This window comes from Ammospiza nelsoni, chromosome 28 (assembly GCF_027579445.1).
Source record: "Ammospiza nelsoni isolate bAmmNel1 chromosome 28, bAmmNel1.pri, whole genome shotgun sequence".
NCBI lineage: Eukaryota > Metazoa > Chordata > Aves > Passeriformes > Passerellidae > Ammospiza > Ammospiza nelsoni.
In genome coordinates, this window is record NC_080660.1 from 4,296,004 (window position 1) to 4,308,162 (window position 12,159).

General features: G+C 56.6%; 1 pseudogene; it reads left to right on the forward strand.

Annotated features, from left to right (window-relative positions):
* The first annotated feature begins 646 nt into the window (after positions 1-646).
* Positions 647-11,709, forward strand: LOC132084888 (Fc receptor-like protein 3; annotated as a pseudogene).
* Positions 11,710-12,159: the final 450 nt, after the last annotated feature.

The following is a 12,159-nucleotide window of genomic DNA, read 5'->3' on the forward strand; positions in this document are numbered from 1 at the left end:
ACTCCAAATTGTTGCAACACAATGTCCCCACCATGTCCCACCATCCCCCACCACGTCCCCAGACTATGCAGCCTTGTCTCCAGCCTGTCCCCATCCTGTCCCCACCCTGCCCCCACCAAGGGCCACCTACACGTGGGGACAGACGTGACCTCGCTTCCTTCCCCTTCATCCGAAGAGCCGCCAGCCAGGGGAGCGGTGGCCACAGCAGTGAGTGACAGCCAGTGCACATGGCTTGGGACACCAGGATGGCCGGGAAGGTGGCACTGCTCCTGTGGGGTGAGTGCCCTGGGCACGGGCCTGACACCCTGGGATGGGCCCTGATGAGGCACAGACTGGTGGGGAGGGGGCAGAGGGGGGCTGTGAGGTCCCCTGAGGTCCCCAATGGCAGCAGAGGCAGAGCAGGGCATGGAGCTCAGTGTGAGCAGAGATTTAGGGTGGCTTTAGGGACAGAAATAGGGGAACTGGGATGTGGAGACAGGAAGAGGGGGATAGAGATGTGGGGACAAGGATGTGGCGGAAGAAGCCTTGGGGCTTGGGGACTGTGGGGATAGGGACAGGGGAACAGGGATACTGGGACATGGAATGGGGCCACGTAACAATGCAGATGTCACCTGGCCATGGGGAAAGGTGCCATTGGAATGGGATCATGGGCACAGGACCATGGGACTTGGCCGTGGGGACAGGTGCTGTAGGGCTGGTGGAGGTGGGCAGTGCAAACATAGGGTGTCCACAGTGTCCCCCTGACCCTCACCCAGCCCTGTCCCTTCTCCCTTCCAGCCCAGACCCTCAGCCTTGCTGGTGAGTCCTCGGGGAATGCCATGGCCCCACCCTGCTGTCCCCAACCCTGCAATGGCCCTGGCAGGCTGGTGTCCCCTGTCACTCGCAGGTGCCCATACCACCCAGCTCCTGGTAGAGCCCCCCTGGAGGCCGGCGGTGCTGTGGGACCAGGTGACACTGACCTGCCAGGGCTCGGGGACTGCTGGTGACACCACCTGGTACAAGGATGTGCAGCGCTGGGGGCAGGAGGGAGGCAACAACTTCACTGTCACTGAGAATGGCACCTACATGTGTGAGAGACCTGGAAGTGGGTGCAGCCCTCCCGTGATTGTCTCAGATGGTGAGGGTTGTTTGTGTCCTCAGCTTGGCACCCACGGGAACCCCGAGGATGCTGAATGAGCCCTACTCCATGGGTCACCCTCTTGTGTGACCAGAGAGTGTCCCCTATACAGGGGGACATCCCAGAGCATCCCACTATGGGGGGACCCTTGTGTTGAAATTGGGGAAACTTAGTGTGCTGGCTTTGACCCAATATGGGGGTCCTGATGATATCAGGACCCTCCAGACCCCTGTGATGTGACGGCACCCTCTGCCCCCCAGACCAGGTGGTGCTGCAGGTGCCAGCGCGGGCACTGCTAGAGGGGGAAACGTTGACACTGCGTTGCCGGTACAGGCAGGAAAAGTTAGCCACTCTGGTGTTCTACCGCGAGGAGAGGGAACTGAGAGGGCTCAACAATGGGACCGAGCTGTCCCTGTCCCCTCTGCAGCGGAACCACAGCGGCCGCTACCACTGCAAGGCCTGGGTGAACAACTGGGTATCACAGAAATGGGAGTAGTCAGTGCCTGTGACAGTGACAGTGCATGGTGAGCATCCCACAGCTGCCACCCCAACAGCCCCGTAGCGCCTCGCCAGGGATTTGGGGTCACTGTTTCCAAAGCCCCCCATTTCCTGCCCTGAGCTTGTCCGGGGACCAGTGCTGGAGGGTCCCCCTGAGCCCACCCAAGGGTCCCCCCTCACTCTCAACTGCCTCAGCACCCCCAGCCCCCTGCGGCCCCAAGCCCCCCCCCGCACGTGTTCTACTGGGATGGGCAGGTGGTGGGGGGCCGGCAGGGGTCCCCGCTGCTGCTGGTGCCCGTTGTGGGGGTCTCCCACTCAGGGAATTACAGCTGCCAGGTGCGCTCCCATGGGGGGCCGTGAGGAAAAGCAGCGCCCAGCTCCGCGTCACGGTGCCCAGTGAGTGCGGGGATGGACACGGGGAGCCCTCACAGCCTCATCTAGTCTCCTTTCCAGGGCATCTCCATGTCCCTCAGACACCATGCTTGTGTCCTCCGCCTCTGCTCTGTGTCCCCTCACCCCTCTGTGGTGTGACCCCATCCACAACATCCCCCATCACACCCACCCCCCTTATCCCTACCCGCCCACACCAGCTGCCAGCCCCTCCCTGTGCTCTCAGCCCAGTCTCTGTCCCCACAGTGCCCGTGGACAATGCCACCATCACCCTTGGCACCCTATCACACCAGGTGCGTGCAGGTGACCCCGTGACCCTGCGCTGCTTGGTGCAGGTAGGCTCAGCCCCTGTCACCTTCACCTGGCTGCACAACGGGCAGCAGGTGGCCCGGGGTCCCCTCCTGAAGCTCAGGGCAGTTGATGTGAGACATTTGGGCACCTACCAGTGCATAGCCACCAACGAGCTGGGACAGGACAGACACCGTGTGTTCCGGGCACACAGCCCAGAGTTGGCCCTGTTGGTGACACCGTGGGGACATAGGGACAAAGGTAAGGTCACACAGGGTCATTCGGGGTCGAAGGACCCTTGAGGTTCTGGGTGACCCTGATGTGTCCTCCTCTGTTTCTTGCAGTGGCCGCAGGTGTCGGTTGGGCCCTTTTCTTCCTTCTCCTGCTCGGGGGTGTCATTGTGGCCTGGCACCGGTGGCACCGTGTGGGTTGGTGACAATGGGGAGACAGGGGGTCCTAGGGAGCTGTAGAGGGCCCCAGAGTGTGGGCACCCATAGTCCCAGAACTGTCACCTTGCCTGGGGGTCCTGTAGGGTTTGGGGAGGTGCTGGAGGGTCCTGCAAGGATGTTGGGGATTCTTTCAGGGGCCCTGGCAGTGTTTGGAGCATGTCTGTCCCTCCTGGGCTTTGAATTCTTGAGGCTGAGTTGGCCCAGGGCACTGGGGAGGCTCATAAACTGGGGGGCTTTAGAGATGCTTGGGGGTCGTGAGAGGAATTGAGGGTCCTGTGGGGGTTCAGGAATCCTGAGAGGGGGCAGGGCCCTGGGACCCCCCAGTCACCATTACCCTCTTTCCTTTGCAGCTGCCAGGAAGCAGCAGAAAAGGTGAGTGGGTTCTTCAACCATGAGTGCCCTTTTTCCCACATGTCCCAAGTCTCCATCACCTCCCACACATTGTCTTTTTCCCCACAGCCCCCCCCCCCCCCCGATCCCCTGGCCCTCCCAGAGGAGGGAGAGGTTGTGTACACCCATGTTGTGAGCACCAAACATGTGCAGCGTGAGTACTGTGAATTGGGGGGACAGTGACAGTGGTGTCACCCCTTCCCCTTTGGTCCCCCCAACCGTTCTGTCCTGCAGGGCCCTCAGGCATCACCGACCACCAGTAACCCTGGCTGGCCTACGTGGAGCTGCGGGGATCTCAAGGACGACCAAGAAATCCCAGTGACATCAATGAGGTTGTGCTGTGACACTGGGGGCAACTGGGGTGCACTGGGTGTCCCCACCCATGGGCACCCATTTGTGTGTGTGCTGCCACTAACAACTGCCCTCCCTGTGGAGGCACAAAGATCCCAAAGGGCTGAGACAAGAACAATTTCCTGAAACAGCAGAGAGAGAGAATAAAACCAAAAGCTACAGCAACAATGTTCAGATTCCAAATTTTCACAAAAAGATCAATTTCTGTGAGAAGGCCCCAAAAGGAACAAACCCTGGAAACTCTCCCCTTCACAATTCCTCCACCAGAGGAACCTGCAACTTGCAACTTCCTTGCTCTGATGGCCAAAGTGGCCTTCAGGAGGCTCTGGATTCTCTTGTGCCTTGTCCCAAACTCCTCCTCTGCCCTGTTGCCCCCACGAGGATGTCACAAATGCCCTGTGGGGGCTCCAGAGCCTCCCCCTTCTTCAGAGCAGGTCAGGATCTGGCCATGGCACAGGGTGGGATGTCAGAGACAAGAACAGTTTGATGTCTGGAGACATTGTGGAACAGCTGTGTGTGGCAGGGATGGGTCAGACTTTGCTTTTGGTGAGATAGGGCCCCATCTGTCCATCAGTCTGTCAGCCATGGCACACTGGGGACAGTGTGAGGCTCTGCCAAAGCCAGCTCCTGAGTGGCCAGGTGACCAGAAGTGCCACCTGGAGAGAGGGCCCTTGGTAGCCAAACTGGCTTACAACGCAGAGCATGAGGTTGCCAAATCCCAGACTCTGTCTTTCTTGGGATGTCTGTTTCATCCCCGGAGTTGACAACTCATTTAAATGAGAAATGTCTGCCAAGGAAAGTGGGAACTGTCCTGGAATGAAAAGAAGACACATGCTAAAACTTTTATTGATTTAAAAAATGATGGGGCTTCCAGGCAAAAGTGTAGAAAAAGGAATAACAGCTCTTTACTAGGAAATTTATAAACCAGAACAGAACAAACAACACAAACCCACAACTTTCCCTCCCACTCAGCACTGTGGCTTTTTGTGGCAGTTATAACCGGAGCCAGCAGGGAGCGCTGCAGGGAGCACTCCCGGCCAGCAGGGGGCGCCCCGGTCCAGCTCCATCCCCTCAGGGGCCATGGCGGCCTCGGGCAGGAGGCAGGAGGGGAAATCGCTTTTTTTGCAAACTCAGGGCAACCAATCGCTCCCGACACCACCACCGGCAGTGGGCAGAAGCCGCCAAGGCAACAGTGCCCACTGGCAGTGTAGCAGTATCCCGGGGCAGGCATACACCCTGCACAACACCCAGGACCACTCTCCATGATCCTGAATGGAAGGAAGGCAGCACCTGACCCCAGGCAGGTCTCAGGTCCACAGCAGCACCTCTGGTGGCTTTGTGTCACAATTCCTGCAAACCCTCAGCCTTTCAGTCAAGTGAGGAGGGCAGGGATGGAGCAGCTTTGGGACCACCTGGAATCCACACAGGGTCACTCCCCACAGCCCCACCATGGCTGTGGGTGAGCCCCTGTTCGATATTTCCACACTGTTCCCTCATATCTAGCAGCCATGGTCAGAACCCAAAAATTCTTCTCAGGCTGTTAGAAAGGGCTGCAGGTTTGAGACAGGAAGGATGATAGACCTGATCAGGTTTTTGAACAGATTGTTGTTGTCTTTGAAGGGTATTTGGGGCTCTCTCAGAACCTTGGGCAAAGGGAGAAAATTATCAATTGCTGCATTTCTTGACTGGTTCTCCCGCAGCTGCCCCTGCAGGGCTTTTTCCAGCCAGGCCTGCTCTGAAAACCATCAGAGGCCCTCGCAGAACCGCTGCGTGGGCTCTCTTTGGGTTTTGTGTTTCTTGCAGGCTTGAGCAAACCACAGCCAGGCCTTTTTCCCCCACAGAATTCTCACCTCTGCAGCAGCTCCACAGATTCAGAGCCCCTTGGAATCTGTCTGGGGTGTCGCCCTGACTGCCGGCACCTTGTGGAGGCTGTGCTGGTCCACGAGTCTCCCAAAAATCTGAGGCACCCAGGGACGGACCCTGAGACCCATGGGTCCACCCAGCCACAGCCCATCCCTGGGACTTCCATTCCCTTGGAAATCAAATCATGGGTGTCCCATTCCTATATGTTCCGCATTGCATGGGACATCTACCCCATTCCCCAGGATCTCTATGGCCCAGTATCCCATTCCAAAAGAACCCTCTCCTATTCATTTCATCCCCTGAAATCCTCTTTTCCCCAGGACCTTGATTCTCCAAGGACCCCAGTTCCTGCGGGACCCCACATTCCTCCAGCATCCCAATTGCATGAACCCCAAATCCTGGAGCCCACATTCCCCTGGGACTCCCATCTCTGAGTCCTCCCAGCCCTGGGGACCCCCATTCCCATGGCACCCCCTGTCCCTGGTGATTCCCCCTCTTCAGGATCCCCATTCCCAGGGACCCCATCCCTGGGACCCCACATTCCCCTGGACACCCAGCCGTGGCTCTCTGAGCCCCCCACTCCTGAGAACCCCATGTCCCACTGTGTCACACCCAGGCTTGTCCCCATCCTATCCCCACCCTGCCCATAGCCCAGGCCCACCCTGTGGCCACCCTGCCCCCACCAGGTGCCACCTACGCATGGGGATGAGACCTGACCTCGCTTCCTTCCCCTTTGGCCAAAGAGCCACCGCCCAGGGGACAGACAGCCCCGGCAGCAGTGACAGCCAGTCCACGTGGCTGGGGACACCCAGATGGCTGGGAAGGTGGCGCTGCTCCTATGAGGTGAGTGCCCTATACACGGGCCTGACACCCCGGGGATGGGGAGGGGACGGGGCACAGGGGGGCTGTGGGGTCCCCTGAGGTCCCCAATGCCAGCAGAGCCAGTACATGTTACCCACAGCAGACCTTGATGGGACTCTGACTGATGTAGGATTTTGGGAATGGGGATGTGGGAGACGGGAATGTGGGGACCGGCACCTTTGGGCTCAGGTAGCTCTGGGGATAGGGACAAGGAAACTGGGATGTGGGGACAGAAGGGGACAAGCATGGTGAAGTTGTGGCCATGGGATGTGATCATGGTGATGGGATCATGAGCGTGTGGGGGTGACCTGGGCCAGCATGGGCTGTGTCTGTGGTGTCCTTATTCCCAGGGTGTCCACAGTGCCCCCATGTTCTGACTCAGCCCAGGGTGGCTTCAGTGTCCCTGCTCCCAGCGTGTCTGTGCCACATAGACGCGGTGCATGGGTGGCTGTGACACAGACATGTCTCCCTGCTTCACCAAATAACTTTGGGGACCACCATCACACACTTTCCCAGTGGGAGCTGCTGTCCCCATGGGGATAGCTTGGGGAAGCCATCATGTCCTGTGCCCCCGGTGACTCTGTCCCCACAGTTCCATCCCCACTGAGCCCTGTCCCTTCTCCCTTCCAGACCAGGCCCTTGGCTAGCTGGTGAGTCCTCAAGGGATGCCATGGCCCCACCTCGCTCTTCCCAGCCCCACGCTGGCCCTGGCAGGCTGGTGTCCCCTTTCACCTGCACGTGCCCAGACCACCCAGTTCCTTGTGGAGCCCCCCTGGAAGCCGGCGGTGCTGTGGGACCGGGTGACACTGACCTGCCAGGGCTCAGGGACAGCTGGTGACACTACCTTGTACAAGGACAAGCAACGCCTATAGCAGGAGGAACGCAACCACTTCTCTGTCAACATGGAAGGCACCCACATGTGTGACAGACCCGGCACTCGGTGCAGCCCCCCCATGACAGTTTCAGACGGTGAGGGGTTTTAGGTGTCCCCAACCTGGCACTCATGGGGACCCCAAGGGCTCTGGGTGGTCTCTGCTCCATAGGTAATCTCCTGTGTGACCAAAGCCCGTCGCCTGCTCTGTGGACATCCCAGAGAATCCCAGTGTGGAGAACCCCATGTTGGAATTGGGTACCTGATGAAGTGAAGGGAGATGACCCATCCTCTGATCAGCATCGAACTCCGATTCATTGATCCACCAGGCACATTTTATAACAGTGTTAATTAAGCTCATACATATTGCAAAACCCGAGCTCATCATAAGTTACAGATTAAACATTAATCCCTCCTTTTGTTTTCAATACCTGTGGCTTGTTATTGAAGCCAAGATTTGTGTTCTCACCCTGATATGAATGGTTCTCAAGGCCTCCATGTTTGTCACTTTTGCTTTCTGTAGCAGCCAAGGACAGAATGTTTACCCGTTATGAAAAAACAGCCTGAGAACTCTGCTGTTTATAGAAATGTGCCTGAGAAACAGACTTGAGACTTAGCTGCTTACAGCTGCCTTTTACTTTTCCATCAGCTGTATATTTTCATGTCCTTTTTTCCTTCAAGCCATGTCTGAGCAAAGTTCTCCGACAGGTACCCCTGGTGCCCTGAGTGTGACCCAATGGGGGGGACCCTTATGAAAACGGGACCCCCGGTGTGACAAGACCCCTGTGTCCCGCAGCCCGGTTGGTGCTATAGGTGTTGGCACGGGCACTGCTGCAGGGAGACACGGTGACACTGCGCTGCCGGCACTGGTGGGACATGCCACTCACAGAGGTGCGATTCTACCATGGGGACAAGGAGGTGGGGAAGTCATGCTATGGGGCCAAGCTGTGCCTGTCAATTCTGCAGCTGCACCACAGTGGCCACTACACCTGCAGGGGCTGGGTGGACACAGAAATGTCAATGTGGGCACAGTCGGTGCCAGTGACAGTGACAGTGCATGGTGAGCACCCCCACGGCTGCAACTCCAATATCTTGACACTCCCAAAGTCACTTCCCAGCAGACTCAGTCACAGTCCTCACCTCCCCTCTCCTTCCCAGAGCTCTTCTCGGTGCCGGTGCTGGAGGGTCCCCCGGAGCCCACCCTGGGGTCCCCCCTGACTCTCAGCTGCCTCAGCACCCCCAGACCCCTGCGGCCCTAAGCCCCCCTCCTGCACGTGTTCGACCAGGATGGGCAGGTGGTGGGGGGCCCACAGGGGTCCCCGCAGCTGCTGGTGCTCGTTGTGGGGGTCTCCCACTTGGGGAATTATAGCTGCCAGGTGCGCTCGAAGGGTGGGGCCGTGTGGAAGAGCAGCGCCCGGCTCCGTATCACAGTGTGCAGTGAGTGTGGGGATGGGCACTGGGAGCCCCCACAGCCTCCTTGGGCCCCCAGCACTGCATGGGGACTCCCAGCGCTCCCTGACACCTGCCCCGTGGCCCTAACCTTTCCCAGATCTGTCCCTGGCTCCCCTCCTTTCTCGTGTCTTTCCCCTGATCCCCCAGCCCTACATGGGTACCCCCATCCTTCCCTGACATCTTTTCCATGCCCTGCCCTCCCTGCCCCAGGTCCCTCCCCAGGTGCCCCATTCCTCGCCCATGTCTCCCTATCCCTCACCGGGTCCCTTCAGTCCTTCTTGCTTCCCCCCACCCCTCTCTGAGGTCCCCGCACGTTCCCCAGGTCCCTCCATCCTCTTCCTGTGTCCCAATACCGTCCCTGGTGTTGCCCGACTCCCTCTCCAGGTGTCTCCCCTCCTGAACGCCCCATTCCCCTGTTTCCAAGCCTTCTCATCTGTGTGCCCCCTCTCCCACACTGGGGTCCTGCTGCCCCTCCCTGACAGCCCCGGGTCCCTCACTGTCTTCTGCTGTCCCCCCGTCCCACAGGGGTCCCGCCCTCGGGGGTGTTCCTGTCAGGACAGCCCCCCAGGATAACAGGTGGCACTTGGGGACAGCCTGGTGCTGGGCTGCGCGGTGGGGACAGGTCCCCTGTCCTTCTCCTGGCACCGGGAGACCTCAGCAGCACTGCTGGGCACTGGCCCCCGCCTGGAGGTGCGCCACATTGGGGACAATGACAGCGGCCAGTACTGGTGCCGGGTCAGCGACGGGGACAGCGTGGCCGAGAGTGACTCCCCGAATGTCACCGTCCTGGGTGAGCGGGACCCTCGGGCTGGGGGTGACCCTACCCACGGCACCCCCATCCGACCTCACCCAGTGCCAGCCTTGTCTGTGACCCCACAGTGCCCGTGGCCAATGCCACCATCACCCTCAGTCCCCTGTCACATCAGGTGCATGCAGGTGACAACGTGACCCTGCACTGCTCAGTGCAGGTGGGCTCAGCCCCTGTCACCTTCACCTGGCTGCACAATGGGCAGCAGGTGCCCCAGGATCCCCTCCTGGAGCTCAGGGACATTGATGTGGGACATTCAGGCACCTACCAGTGCGTGGCCACCAACCAGCTGGGACAGGAAGGGCACCGCGTGTTCTGGGCACTCAGCCCAGAGCTGGCCCTGGATGTGACACCTGGCTCACTCTGGGTCACAGGTGGGGTCACACAGGATCACCGGGGTGTTACTGACCCCCATGGTTCAGGGTCACCTCAGTGTGTCCCACTCTATTCTCAGCAGTGGCTGTGAATGTCAGCAGGACCCTTCTGTTCCTGCTCCTGCTCATGGCTGTCATCGGGGGCTGTCACTGGTGGCACCGCAAGGTTGGTGACAATGGGGGGGATGGGGGGTCCTGGAGTGAGGGGGACACCCCAGAGTGGAGTCAGATTTTGGCACCACCCAGGGACCCTGAGCTGAGGAAACTGAGCCTGCAGTCACCTCGGCTGGAGGTCTTGGGCATGTGGGGGGAATTTGGAGGGTCTTGGTTGTGCTCCAGGGTCATCGCTGGGTGGGCTTTGAGGAACATTGGGGTGGCACTGGGAGCTCCTGGAGAGTTTGACGAGCTCCTGGAGGGCTGTGCAGGGATGTTGGAGGACCTTTTTGGGTCCTGGGGGAGTTTGGAGATGCCCCTCCCTGCCAGGCTTGGGGTTCCAGGGACAAAGAGGGTTTGGGGCACCAGGGGATTAGGGTCCTGAGGTGGTGCAGAATTTCTGGGGGCTTCAGGGGTGTTTAGAGTGTCCAGGCAGAATCAGCGGTTCATTGGGAATTGGGGTTGAAATCGGGAATTGGGGTCCCATGGGTGATTGGAGCTGCTGAGATCCCAGGAAGGTTCAGGGGTCCCAGTGTCGCCTCGGTCACCCCCCTTCCTTGTTGCCACCAGGAAGCTCCAGGACAGGTGAGTGGGGGGCTCGGGCTGGGACTCCCCTTTCCCCCTCCACAGACACCACCAGCATACCCCTTATCCCCACAGGACCCCCCAGGAGGAGGGGGCTGTGCTCAATAACCACATCGTGGGCACCGAGTGGGCATGGACTGAGTATGGGGGGGCAGGGACACACTTGTTTTGTGGAGAAAAGAAGAAGTACTCCACAACTTTTTGAAAGTGTTAAAGCTGGTATGTTTCTTACAGCGCTGGACGCATGCAGAGATTGCTCTCCTCAAAAAAGGCATGTGGACCTCTGAGAACTTCAGGTCTCTTTTTATCTGTCTCTCAAATACATATGCATACAGATTCACAATATGGTTTATGGGTTTCGTGTGACATTTGCCACTAGATCCTTTTTATAAGAAAGAATTCCGAGGTCAGGCTGACTTGCCCTTACAGCAGTCCCTGTCTCTCTCTGTCATCTTCTGTCTCCCCCCATTTATCTCTGTCCTTCGCTGAAATAACTTCACTGAGCTTAGGCCTTGCTGTCTGGCTAAATAACTAAATTAAAATGAATTTCTATCTTGGAAAATTTTCATTTTGCCTCATTCTCCCCTTGCCTAAAAGGGGGAAGTAAATTCTTTTACTTTGTTCAAATTCTTATTTGTACAAAGTAAAAGAACAACAAGTGTACTTTAGAGCTTTACCATGTACGTTTCATAATGGATAATCTTAAACTTATTCTAACTAATACTAACAAAACTATTTTTGTTAATCTTGGTAGTAGGATGTAGGATGACACAACTTATTAAAGATTCTATTTGCAGTTGGTGACTACTTAAAGACCACATCTCACCAGTGATGACCTGCATTTTGTTTTACTCTGCAGAATTCTAGCTATTTCTTTTTGTATCACATTGGACAGTTCTCTCTGCTTCTTTGAGTTTATCTTTAGTAGGTCTTGGTGCTTAATTAATTGTTTTACTAATCTAAGGTCCATTCTAATAGGAGTAGGTGATAGTCTGTGATTCATTGTGTAATTGCTTTCAATCAGCTGGTGGGATGTCACTCGGTCTAAGTACGAAAAACTACACTTGATAATCTTAACAAATTACAAATACAGAAATTAGAAGGATTTCTACTAGACAAAATAACATCATTGCTATCAATTTTTACAGCAGCACAAGCAGTTCTCAGGCACACACACTCTTTTCTAGCATATACGAGCACAGTTTTTGGTCAGTGACTGGATGAACTTCGAAGTGACAAATACTCTGTTCACTGTCTAAACATATATCTTGGGCATTAATAGTATTGCTTTCACAAATGAATCTCATCTGTTCTCTGGTAATGCAGGATTCTAAGTTTACTGTCTGCACTTTTCATTCATCTTTTGTGCCCACACTCTATGTTCTGAAGGGTAGAGTATTGTTTGTTCATGGTTTAATCTTAGTGCAATGATGGGATGGATAACATAAACAGTGGCATTACGTATGGTAAGCACAAAGGCAGTGGCCACATTAGAAGCAGGATCATAGGTGAAATTCACCATAGTCTACCAGGATTGAAACTTCCTTTCAAAATCAATTGCATTATCTCAAACAATTTTCTAAATTTCTGCAGGAAAATTACTTTCACCCCTTTCCCGTATGATCAGAGCTGCTGTTGTTTGCATCTATAACTGTGCTTGTATACAACTGAAAGCTAAAGACACATTATCCTGAACTGTACTAAGTGCT